The sequence below is a fragment of the Dipodomys merriami genome, unplaced genomic scaffold (genome assembly GCF_024711535.1).
Source record: "Dipodomys merriami isolate MVZ:Mamm:240054 unplaced genomic scaffold, mDipMer1.0.p SCAF_3, whole genome shotgun sequence".
Lineage (NCBI taxonomy): Eukaryota > Metazoa > Chordata > Mammalia > Rodentia > Heteromyidae > Dipodomys > Dipodomys merriami.
The window spans coordinates 14,081,761-14,094,785 of NW_027204492.1; the positions used below are offsets into that span (position 1 = coordinate 14,081,761).

Genomic DNA, 13,025 nt, shown 5'->3' on the forward strand with positions numbered 1-13,025 from the left:
ACAGATTTACGAAAGCTAGTGTTATGTGCCGGTTTTCACTTTGCATTGGAATAGATGTAAGCTTCCAAAACATAAATCTTCTCATACAGGTTTCTAAACTAGTAAACAACTGTCTTTTCTCCTGAATGTGGCATGATCTACAAAGTAATAAAAGATAGAAAGGTGAGCGGTATCTCCCTCCCATTCTCCAAATAAATACCAAACAGCTATTTTCATTGGCCATTTCTTGATGTAAACTTAAAAAACTTTTGGTCATAGAGAAGAAATAAAAATATATTTGCTTATTTTTGACATATTTACAAGTGTTCAAAGCTATCAAAAATGTAGGAAACTAAACTTATCAGGCACTGGAAAAAAAATCAAAATCACAACAAGATATCCAACAAGAAAAATGGAGTGACAAATATTTGCAAATGTCAAAAGGCAAAACTTTGAAATTCTTGTCCTTTGCCCTAATGTTCAATGATAGTTTTGTTTTAAAAATAGAGAGATTGATGCCCTTTCGATGAGTATTACAGCAGCTCCCAAATAAAACAAATGATAAAATAAAAATTCACTTAATTAACTAAGAGCCTTGAATTATTCACTGCCAAGTTTAAAACTTTCCCACCACTCCAAGCATTCTTTGAGAAAAACAACATTTTTTCCCTCTGACTTAATGATCATGGTTAACTTTTTAGGTGAGTATAATTCCCTATTTTTATATATCTTCCTGTAGGCCCCCGAATTAAATCAAAGGAATGAGGGACATGCAATTGCACAGAACCATATGTAGCAATTCTGATATACATATATATATATATGTGTGTGTGTGTATAGATAGATAGATAGATAGATAGATAGATAGATAGATAGATAGATAGATAGATAGAACTCCTCTCTCCTAGAAGCCTGAGAGCAACTCATGCACCAAAGTCATCCTAAGACCCATGACTCCATGACCTTCACCAAATTCTGTCCCCCATTTTTTTCCATTATGCTCTTTTTATCCCCTGTAATTTCATTTCTACAGTCCTAGTTTCGTCAATTATCACTTCACACAAAGACCACTTCATCAGACATCTTATCTTTGGACATGCTTCTTTCATATAGCTGTCAGCTCAGCTCTGGGTTTAGCTGGCTCCCCGCATCTGAGGATCATTGATGCTACAGAATGATAGATATTTTAATTCACAGTGCTGTGAATTGGCTGCAACTGGGGAGCTAGAGTGGTCAGTGGCAATTCTGTACTTGATAATCTGAAAAGTGTCACCCACCGAAATTTAGGTTTTGAAGCTTAATGGCCAATGTGATTAGTATTAAAAGAAATGTCTCTTATGAGGTGATTAGGTCATAAAGGCTCCTTCACTGAGATTAAGGCCCTTAGAAAAGAAGTTTCACCTGCATGCAGCCTTCTGGCCTTTTTACATTCACCATATGCTGAACACATCTTCCAAGTATCCTATTTGTGCTGACCACGCTTCCCACAGGTGACTTCTACCAGCATCCATGAAACCATGATTTGAAGGCTGGACACTACTGATGGCCTCACCAACCTCCTACATAGTAGTCTAGGACCTCCACTCCTAAGCTTTTCTACCTCTGTTCTCTCTCTCTAACAGCTCCCACTTTACCCTAATATTCAATAGGTCCAATAGCTTAAATGTTCCTGTATCCTGGAAAATTATCTTTGAAACTTAATCACCAAGGCAACCATATTAAGAGATAAGACCTTGAGGAGGTGATTAAGTCATGGACAAAGGTCTCATAAGTTGGGTTATAAAACAGCTCCTTTCACCAGAGGATATAGCATTCCTCTGCTCCAGAAGATGCAATAACAAGGCACCTTCTTGGAAGTGTAGAGCAACCTCACCAGACAACTGAACCTGTTAATGCCTTCACTCTGGATTTTCAGGTCTCTATAAATTCCTGTTCTTTATTATTTACCCAGTGTTAGGCATTTTGTTATATAACCCTAAAAGTTTCTCCAGATTAATCTAATATGCAGCCAAGACTGAGACCCACTACCCTAAATGCCTATAGCTCAGAGTTGTCACACTTTAGTGGTGATCAAAATTTCCTGAGGGGTGGAAGGGGGCTTGTTAAAAGTACAGTTGACTGGGCTCTATACCCAGAATTTCTAGGGGCTAGGGTAGAGCTTACAAGTTTGCACTTCTATGAAGCTCCTAGGTGATGCTCTTGCATCTGTCCAAGGACCCCACTTTGAGAAATCGTTATCTATAGTCATAATTAGTATAATTACACAATATAAACGGATGTGCCAGATAACAGTAATTACATGTACAGAACTTAAAACCAGAACTGTTTCAGTTTTTCATTTTTTCCGATTTTGTAATGTTTGTGTAGACTAGAATTTGAAAATCCTAATCCGAAATCTGAAGTGTTTCAAAATCTAAATATTTTAGGGAAGTTCAATGTGTACAACTCACTTGGCAAAAGCAAATGTGCCATCGTCTTAAATCTCTTCCACATTTGTTTATAAGCCAATCACAGAATGTCTTAAGAGATGATCTAGTCCAATTCTCTTTTGATAAACTGAAGCCGTGAGAGGCAAGTGATTTGCCCAGAGCATCAAATGATACTGGCAGAACTCCAACTAGGATTCAAAGGTCCCCCCTTCTCTGCTCTGCTCAGTTCAATACTCTTTCTACCACATCCTTAATGCATCTCTAACAGCTTCTGCACTTAGAACATTCCTTCATTTTTAATACTCCCCATAGCACTTAGTAAACCCATCAAAGTAGCTTCCATGTTAAGAGTAAGAACTAAACAAAGACCCTCTGATTTCATTGTAACCAGTATGCAGCCTCATATTTGTCAGAAGCTGGGTTTGCACTCCACGAACTGTTTCCTTACACTGTGGCAAATGGGCAGCTCTGCTCCAATTAGCTGTAGACTTGTGCGTTGCCATTATCTGCTGTAGGGATAATGATAAACATGAAGAAAACTTATGGGAGTTTAAAAATGGCAGGAATGATAACTAAGTTTGTATGTTGACACAATAAAACTTTCAAATGGTATGGCAGAAGACCTTTAGAAAGTAACAAAATATTGTTTTCTTCCTAACAAGCCATTAGAGTGATAAAATTGTGAATGCTCAAAAGTGATAAAGTAGATTACTAGGACAGTCCGAATACACTGGCTAGTTTATTTCATGCTGAGGTCCTCCTCACTTTATTAAGAGAAAATGCAAAATCAAAAAACGCTAGGGGTGAAGAGGAAAGGAGGGAAGGAAAGACTTAAGAGGAGCTCAAAATGGCAGAGAGAAAAAGACAGAGACGGACAGAGAGAAAAAGGGAGGGAGGGAGGGAAAGGAAGAATAGCAAACGGGCAAGAGGATGCTGTTACATACCTTTCCTGAAGGCCACTGCCTTTCCACTCCTTCCAAATGCAGCCAATTCTCTATAAACATATGCAGATTCAACCAACTTTGAATAGAAAATGCACACAGATAAAATTATATCTGTACAGAATTTCCTTGTCACAATAGGAGCATGGTACCCCAGTTGATAAAAGATAAGGAAAGACCCAAGGCATTGCTCATAGTGACCATGCAATGACTGCTGTGCAACTAGGTACAGGGTTGGGCAGTCCCGAACAGCTCTTGTGGAATCTCATACTTTCCCTTTCAGACACTGATGTGCCACATACTGTTACTCAAAGAGAAGCATTTATCTTATTTTCCTCACCTGAAAAACAAATACTGTTACCTGCTAGATAATACAAAGTACCTCATGGAAGTGGTACTGTGGTTCAAGTAGTAGAGTGCTCACCTTGAGCTGAAGAGCTCAGGGACAGCACCCAAGCCCAGAGTTCAAGCCACATAACCGACAAAAAAAAAGAAGGAAAGAAGGAAAGAAAGAAAGAAACAAACAAACAAACAAAGAAACAAAGAAAGAGAGAGAAAGATTGCCTCATAGTCTCTGCATTTTTGAGACCCAAATATATAATGTTTCTGGGCTGTTCTTATTTTTGTTTTGATGAGATTCTTTAGGTATGCAAAATGCTCAGTTTCCATATGCCTCTTCAACACTCCTGTTATCAGCATGTTGTTTGATTGTAGAACATCTGCTACAATTAATGGGCAAATATATATTTTTATGAACTAAGTCTATAATTGTCATTAAGGTTCATTCTTTATGTTATGCATCTTAAATGTTTTGAAAAATCTTGAAAAGATTCATTAATATCTTTATAACACATTCTGAGAAATGATAGCATATCAAGACTATTTACTTCCTTGAACTTTGAACCTGAGTTCCAAACCCCAGTAGCAGGCTAGGCGTTGGTGGCTCAAGCCTATAGTCCTATCTACTAAGGAGGTTGACATCTGAGGATCACTGTTCGGAGCCAGCTAAGGTAGAACAGTCCATGAATTAATCAGCTAAAAGCCAGAAGTAGCTCAAGTGACAAAGTACCAGCCTTAAACAAAAATGGCAAAGGAGAGTGCAAGATCCTGAGTTCAAATCCAAAAAAGAAAGGGTAACATATTGAGTCTCTTATTTCAAAAACTGAAATAGGGCTGGGAAGGTGGCTTAGTGGTAGAGCCTAGCATGCCTAGCATGCATGAAGCCCTGGGTTAGATTCCTCCATACCACGTAAACAGAAAAAGCCAGAAGTGTGCTATGGCTCAAGTGGTAGAGTGCTAGCCTTGAGCAAAAGAAACTTGCCCAGGCCCTAAGTTAGAGCCCCAGGACTGGCAAAAATATGAAATAAAATTTACAAAAAAAGTAGTGCTGGTGGTTCACACCTATAATCCTTGCTACTCAGGAAACTAGGATCTGCAAATCACTGTGCAAAGGCATCTTGAAAGTGTGGTTCAAGGTTGGAGAACACTAGCTGTAAATGAAAAAAGCCAAGTACTCCAGTTCTAGCACTAAAAAGTACTGCAAAAAATAAAACAGATTTGTCTTCTATGAGATGACTGTATATATAAACATAAAACCTTTGTTCTCATCTTTCCATTTCTTTTACCTTACAAATAAGTATGAAGCAAAATGTAAATTATTTTTTCCTATTCTTAAAGATATGGACACCTTTTTTTTCCCATCGGTCGGGGGGGGCTTGAACTCTGGTCCTGGGCACTGTCCCTCAGCTCTTCAGCTAAAGGTAAGAACTCTATCACTTGAGCCACAGCACCACTTCCAGTTTTCTGGTGGTTTATTGGAGATAAGAATCTCACAGACTGGCTTTGAACCACAATCCTCAGATCTTAGCCTCCTGAGTAGCTAGGATTACAGGCGTGAGCCACCGGGTGCCCGGCTGATAAGACATCTTAATGGAACTTCTTGAGAAGAACATATACTGAAATTCCATTTATCAGAATTCTTCCTCTCTTGCTTGTAATTTTCCTATGACCCAAGTATGTAAGTGAGACTAGTTGATAAGGAATTTACTTGCAGCAATCAGAAGATTCTATAAAACGGACACAAAATTCCTCTGTAATATTACTGTTTGTTAAATGTAGAGAAGAAAACTGTTATCTTGGACATATATTTGGTCTTTGTATAGAGAAGGACCCACAATCTTTCAAAATTAGTTTGGAAAGTGGCTCTCCTACAAAAGCAGATCAGTGGATACCTGGGGACAGGAGAATCAGGAATAATGGACGAAAAAGGAAATGGACCCTGGACCTGGTGGTTCATGCCTATAATTCTAGTTCTAGAGGCTAGGAAACTTATCTCCAATTAACCACCAGGAAACTGGAAGTAGAGCTGTGGCTCCAAGAGGTAGTACACTAGCCTTAAGCAAAAATCACTGAGGGACAGTGCCCTAGACCTGAGTTCAAGCCCCACAACCAACTCCCCACCCCCCCCCAATAAAAGGAAATGGGAAAATTTATTAGGGTTAACAATATAGATAGATTAGGTAGGTAGATAGATTACATAGGCAGAGAGACAGAGTCTTACTCTGGCACTCGTTTCATAACAATGCTCAATGAAGTAGACATTTAAAAAGTAGCTCTAAACAAAGGCTGACTACTTTATCTATACATTTGATTCAAACTTTGACTGCTACATATTAGCTTGGAAGCTTGGTTTCTTAGTGTGATTAGATGTGCTTACTCCATTGGAAAATTCTTCTTAGTTCTTTCCTTTAAAAAGTAAAGAAGTAGGTCGAGGGTATGAAAACTTGCCTTGATCCTGGAACCTGGAGGTAGAGAATTTTTGCCAAGTTGCTTAAATTTAGGGACTCTTTAAGCTTTTAGGTGCTATATTCTTAAGTACTGAAGCACAAGGACATCCTAATTTTTTTCTATTATGAAAAGGTAAATTTAAGGCCTTGTGGATAGTTGCTTAGAAAAATCTTGTGATTAGCAACAAATCAAAGAAAGGTTGGACAAATGGGATTGCATGAAACTGCAGAGCTTTTGTATGGCAAAGGACATAGCTAGCAAGATCAATAGAAAGCCCACGGATTGGGAGATCTTCACTAGCCATACAATGGACAAGGGTCACATATCTAAAATATACTTAGAACTCAAAAAACTAAATTCCCCCCCAAAACAAATCCTCAGAGAAACAACTGCTTAAATAAATAAGTTGGCTAAAGACTTAAAGAGAAACTTATCTGAAGAGGAAATAAGAATGGCCAATGCTCAACTTCTCTAGCCATAAAAGAAATGTAAATCAAGACAACATTGAGATACCACCTCACCCCAGTTAGAATGGCTATAATCAAGAACTCTAATAACAACAGATGCTGGAGGGGATGTGGACAGAAGGGAACCCTACTGCATTGTTGGTGGGAGTATAAACTTGTTCAACCACTTTGGAAAGCAGTATGGAGGTTTCTCAAAATACTATACATACAGCTCCCCTATGACCCAGCAATACCACTTTTGTAAGCCCTTGGCAATGACTACCCATATCATTTTTTCTCATACCTTTGGCATTTGCTGGGGCCCTGACCATAAAGAAAAAATAATTTTGTATTCACAGGTTTGCATGTATGCTGAGCCTGTGTCAACTCCACGCATTATTTGCTTTAACCAATTCTGTCAGTGATATTTCTGTATAGAGTTGACACCAACTCTTCTCACTTCACCCCCTGCCCTAGAGATCAGCTTCTCTGTTTATCCAAAGGTGAAAAACAGACCTAGCAAGGGTTCTATGCAACACTGAGAAATGGGAATAAGGGAAGATTACAGGACATATGAATGTACTGGAAGCCTGTGATTAAACTGGAAGCCTGGGAAAAGTGGGCCTAGTGAGATGGGCTCTTTAAAAAAAACCTTGAGAATGAAGTCACACACAAAAGACACACACAGAGATGTGCCACATAGAGACAGAAGAAAGTGAAGAATGCAGGCAGAGGGACCTAATACACTTCGTTTTTTATAAGTGCCAAATTAAAACGTGTATGTGTGTGTTTTAATGACACTGCACAACATTTGCTTTTTACTTAGATTTTGAAATAGATGCAACCTTTAAAATCTCCTGCAACTTCAAGAAGCAACTCATTTTATAAAAAGAAAAATACTTGTCATGGGGGGAAAAATAATTATGGTCTTCCAGATTGCCCTGTCTAAAGACTTAAAGTCCTGGGCTGGGAAGGTGGCTCAGTGGTAGAGCGCTTGCCTTGCATGCATGAGGCCCTGGGTTCGATTCCTCAGCACCACATAAGCAAAAAGAAAAAAGCCAGAAGTGGCGCTGTGGCTCAAGTGGTAGAGCGCTAGCCTTGAGCTGAAGAGCTAAGGGACAGCGCCCAGGCCCAGAGTTCAGGCCCCATGACCGGAACCAAAAAAAAAAAAAAAAAAAAGACTTATTAAAGTCCTCTTTCAATTGTTATACATATAAACATACTAGGTATGCCATGAGACTTGACCCATAGGCCAGGGGAATTATACTGAGGGATAGATACAAACAATAGGCTCCTTTTCACTAATGCTCAATTTCAGTAAAAAATGTAAAACTTCTATATGGCATACAAGTAGTTTTTGATCATCTTCTGAAATTAGGAAATATTTGAACTTTTCTTATTCTTTACTATCATTGATATATTTCTATCATAAAAGTTTGTTCTTTTGAGGGCTAGGCCACCAAAAAGTTCTTGACATTGAAGAATGTCTAATTAGGAAATACAAGCTTACCTGTATATGAAGAAGACCTAAATATTCAAAATGAGAAAAATTCAAATTGGAATTATGATATTAATACATTCTGTTATCTTGAATCAAGAGCTTGACAATACTGAGCCTCAGTTTCCTCATCTGTAAAATGAAGGGAAGGATGAAATACTGACAACTCATTTTAGTAGTAAAATTGTATTAATCCAGTTGGAGAAAATCTGCAGGCACCATTGTTAAGTTTCTTTAGCAGGTTTACTGGGAGTCCATAGAATGAATAGTTCTTTAATTCCCTGGCAGCTTTCTCATTTCACTCACATGTTATGATCATGACTTTATCTAGAGATGCAGCAATTCAAAAAATCTTAGGTTTTTTTAACTGAAATTGACTTAAGCCACTGTTAAAAATTATTGCATTTTCAGAAGACATATAATATTCTGTTACTAATGTCTGGGCAGTGAATCATGCCTGTTTTTTACTTCCTTGTGACTTTTCTGTAACTTCTGCATTTCTCTACAATGAAAAGGCACTACTTTCACCAGTAAAAATTAAGATTTTTCCAAAGGAAAAAAAAAGGATGTAAGTCAGTAGAACACTTGCCTAGTATACACGAGGACCTGACTCCTATCCCTTGCACCCCCAAAAATAAAATCATTGGAATATCAGGGGAATAAAACCAGGCAGTATAACCATGAATGCCTGAACACAGTGGTTGATTAGCTAAGTAGTTGATTGCTGTAGTCAGAATCAGGACATTATTATTATACTCAGAATCTATGGCTCACAATCCTATGTGGAAATCAAAACATGCATCTTATCTAAATAACAGTTCTTTTTCCCAGCATTCTGGCCCTTGAGAATCATGGTTAAAATTCCTTTCCAATTTAAAGTAAATGAAATGAAACACAAGGTCCTTTTTCTGCCTACACATACAAAAAATAAACACATTTCCCAGACAAAATGATTGTTATTGGTCTGTTTCTCTCCTCTTTCTATGCTCTGAAACAAAACACATCAAAAGTTAAAATAAATATTTAGCTGTCACAATAAAACACCCTCATATGGTAAACACAAGTATGAAGTTGATGACTGTTTATTATAAAAAGAACTCCCACAGCAAGCTGATGTTTAAATTGTATAAAAAAAGAGGACAAAAGCAAATTTTGTTCATTACTGACTTCTACAAGAATCTTAAGAAAAGTAGAAGGTGAGCTGCCGAAAGGATATCAACACAGGTAATGTCCATGTTCATGGTTATCAAAGCACTCCCTGAAAAATTCGGGTAAGCATGGCATTTTGCATAGATTTCTAGGAACATATTCTCTGTTGAATTCCAGTCTAATTAGGTAAGAAACACACAGAAATTCACCTCCTTATTCTCAACCAGAACATACCAAAATCCATTGTGAACACATATTACTTCTGAAATGACCAACTGCTCTCTTCTCTCCACCAGGCTCCTCTACTTACCATCAACAGTTAGAACAAGACACAAGGACGTTGGCTTAGTCCAATTCAAATCCTAAAACTCTGTAACTTACAAATTGTCTAGTCCCTCACTCTCATCTGAAAAAATGTACATCCTAACCTTTCTGTTTCATTGTCGTGAGAATCAAATCAGATAACAGAGATAAATTCAACTAGCATACTTCTTGAAACTAGAGTAGATGATCATTTTGTGTGGGTGTTCCTTTATCTCCCTAGTTCTTACCACCCGCTCAAAGTATAATCAATTTTAAATATTCATGGTTTTAATTACTCACAAGCAAACTCAATGATATATGACATGTAGTAGTTTTCCTTTTATTAAGCAAGTTTTGAATGGTGTGTGCCACAAGGAAGACAGTATGAAGCTGTGCTCAAAACATAAACTTTGGAGGAATAAGATCTTAGTTTTTATTTCTTCTTCCAGTTTTACCTCCCTGAGCCTGGTTTCCTCATTTATAAAATAAACAATATATAATGTATGCAAGTGCCAGGCACAGAATGATATAAATGGTAGTTGTTATTACTGGCATTATTCAGGTTGGTTTGCAGGAAATAGCCGTTTTAAGACTAACTAAGGGCTGGGAAGGTGGCTCAGTGCGTAGTTTGCTTGCCTTGCATGCATGAGGCCCTGGGTTCGATTCCTTAGCACCATATAAGCAAAAAAAGCCAGAAATGGTGCTGTGGCTCAAGTGGTAGAGCGCTAGCCTTGAGCTGAAGAGCTCAGAGACAACGCCCAGGCCCAGAGTTCAGGCCCAACAACCGACAACAACAATAAAAAAAGACTAACCAAATGAGCTCAGCAAACTACTCAGACACATGAGCACACTGGCCTAAAGTTGTATTTTGTAGTGAAAATTAAATCAAGGTCAGAACCCACATTACTGAAACTTTAGGCTACCTACAACATTCTAGGCTGTACATTCTAGACTAAGCAGCACCCCTTACCTCTACCTCCTAGATGCCAGTCAACACATTTAGCAAAAATGTCTGTTGGACGCTGTCCAAAGACCCCTGTGTGACAAACTCTCGATGGTCTAGAACAGTTCATAAACAGGTGGACTCTCCAAGATCTCAGGAAGTAGTCCTGCAGAAAAATCAAAGGCTTAATCAAACTACTTTTCAATGCTATTTTAATACTCATTTGGGCTTCCTCATCCATAATTATCTATAATTCAAAGCTGATCACAGAAAAATAATTGGGGGGGACAGTTTGCCATTAGAGTATATTTAAATCATCACATAACTTATAAACCATATTACAATTGTCTTTCAGAACCTATTGGGAGTTGGTTCCAAGACCAACTGTGGTTCCTTCCACAGAATCAAGTCCACCACAGATCAAGTCTCCACAGATGGTCAAGTCCCTTATATAAAATGGCATATTATTTGCATATAATCCACATACATATTCCTGTATCTTTAAATCATCTCTAAATTATTTTGTTTTGTTTTGTTTTTTGTCGGTGGTGGGGCCTGAACTCTGGACCTGGGCGCTGTCCCTCAGCTCTTCAGCTCAAGGCTAGCGCTCTACCACTTGAGCCACAGCGCCACTTCTCTAAATTATTTGTGATATCCAATACAGTATAAATGCTATGTGGATAGTTTTTATGGTATATTGTGGAAGGAATAATGACAAGAAAAATAAAGTCTTTAGCCAGTTGCTAGTGGCTCACATCTATAATTCTAGCTAACTTGAGAGGCTGAGAGCAGAAAGCTCACAGTTTGAGACCAGTCCAGGAAGAAAGGTTTGTGACACCCTATCTCAAAAGTTAACTAGCCACCAAGCACTGATGGCTCACACCTGTAACCCAGCTATTCAGGAGGCTGAGATCTACAGATCACCGTTCCAACCCAGGCTGCGCAGAAAAGTCCCCATGAGACTCTTACCTCCAATTAACCACTCAAAAACCAGAAGTGGAAGTGTGGCTCAAAGTGATAGATTGCTAGCCTTGATCAAAAAGAGCCCAGGAACAGTGCCCAAGCCTGGGCACTGTCAAGCCCCATAAATTAAGCAAAAAATGTTTACTAGCAAAAATCATTCTTAGAGGCATGGCTCAAGTGGTACAGCACCTGCCTAGTAAAGCAAGGCCCAGAATTCAGACCTCACTACCACCAAGAAAGAAAAGTCTGTAAATATTTAATAGAATTGTAATTTTCTTTTGTTGGTTGTGGGGCTTGAACTCACGGCCTAGGTGCTGTCCCTCAGCTCTTCAGCTCAAGACAAGTGCTTTACCACTTGAGCCACAGTTAATTGGAAATAAGAGTCAAATGGATTTTCCTGCCTGGATTGGATTTGAACTGCAATCCTTGGATCTCAGCCTCCTTAGTAGCTAGGATAATAGGCGTGAGCAAACAGCACCCAGGTAAAATGTATTTCTTTTAATACTTTCAAACCTTAGTTGATTAAATCTGAGGAAACAGTCAATTGTATCATCACCACCACCACCACCCAAAAAAGTATATCTTAATTGGGAAGGTGAGAAAAAAATGTATGAAATGACTCACTCTTGGCATAGCAGAAGCATGTTTAATAATCTATAACATTTAATATGATAGTGTCCATAAAAGACTACAGATATCTCTTGATTATTGACAACAGATTTCCTGTCTATTTTTCTTTCAACAACCAGACCCAGAAGGCAGGAGCCATTTTTTTATCTACTCCATGTCCCAGTCCCTAGTGTAAGAGCGTCCAACATAGGAGGTAACTCAGTAATTATCTGTTTAATAAACAAATGACCATATATTGTATTTAAGTATTCTGCTGACAAAAAACATAGAACCTTTCTTTGCTCTTGTCCAAGGAGAGCTCAAAGAAAAGGTCTTTTAAAACAATTACAATCACACCATTCACTCCAAATGCAAATAACTTGTTAATTTAACAATAACAAAAACTATAGGTAACTTGTGGGTGGGGGAGTAGGGGAAGGAAGGGATAATGGGAGAAAAACAAAGGAAGGGGCAACAATGCTCGACAAGAAATGTACTCATTACCTTACTCATGTAACTGTAACCCCTCTGTACAGCATCTTTACAATAAAAAAAAAACTATAGGCAAAAGTTGAGGAAAGCAGCCAAACAGATAAGGCCTTAAATTTTAAACAAGCAGGAACATTTGTTCAACTCCCACAAGGTTATAAAAACCAATATTGTTGGCACAAAGTGGGGGAGAGGGAAGGGTGTGGGCAAGAAGGGAACCAGGAGGTAGAGTAGGAAAACAGGGATCCGTCTTACGGGATTAGTTGCCATTCCTTCCACAAACCATTTTGTAAGATAACCAGACTTTAGAAAGTGAGTGTTTCTCACTTAAAAATCACTTTTCAGATGGATATTGGCAAAAATCTCTAAATCATATTTTTGTTAATTTCTAAAATTTCTTCATCCTTTCCTTGCCATCCCACAGAAGGAACAGGTTCTTGAAAAGCCAGATTTAAAAAAAAAAATCCATTAAGTCCTCTGTCCAAAGAG

At 38.3% G+C, this 13,025-nt stretch overlaps 1 protein-coding gene across 2 annotated transcripts in view; it reads right to left on the reverse strand.

Moving 5' to 3' along the window:
• Nucleotides 1-13,025, reverse strand: part of Fhl1 (four and a half LIM domains 1) — a 58,692-nt gene that overhangs the window by 42,572 nt on the left and 3,095 nt on the right. The gene's annotated exons all lie outside the window — the stretch shown is intronic.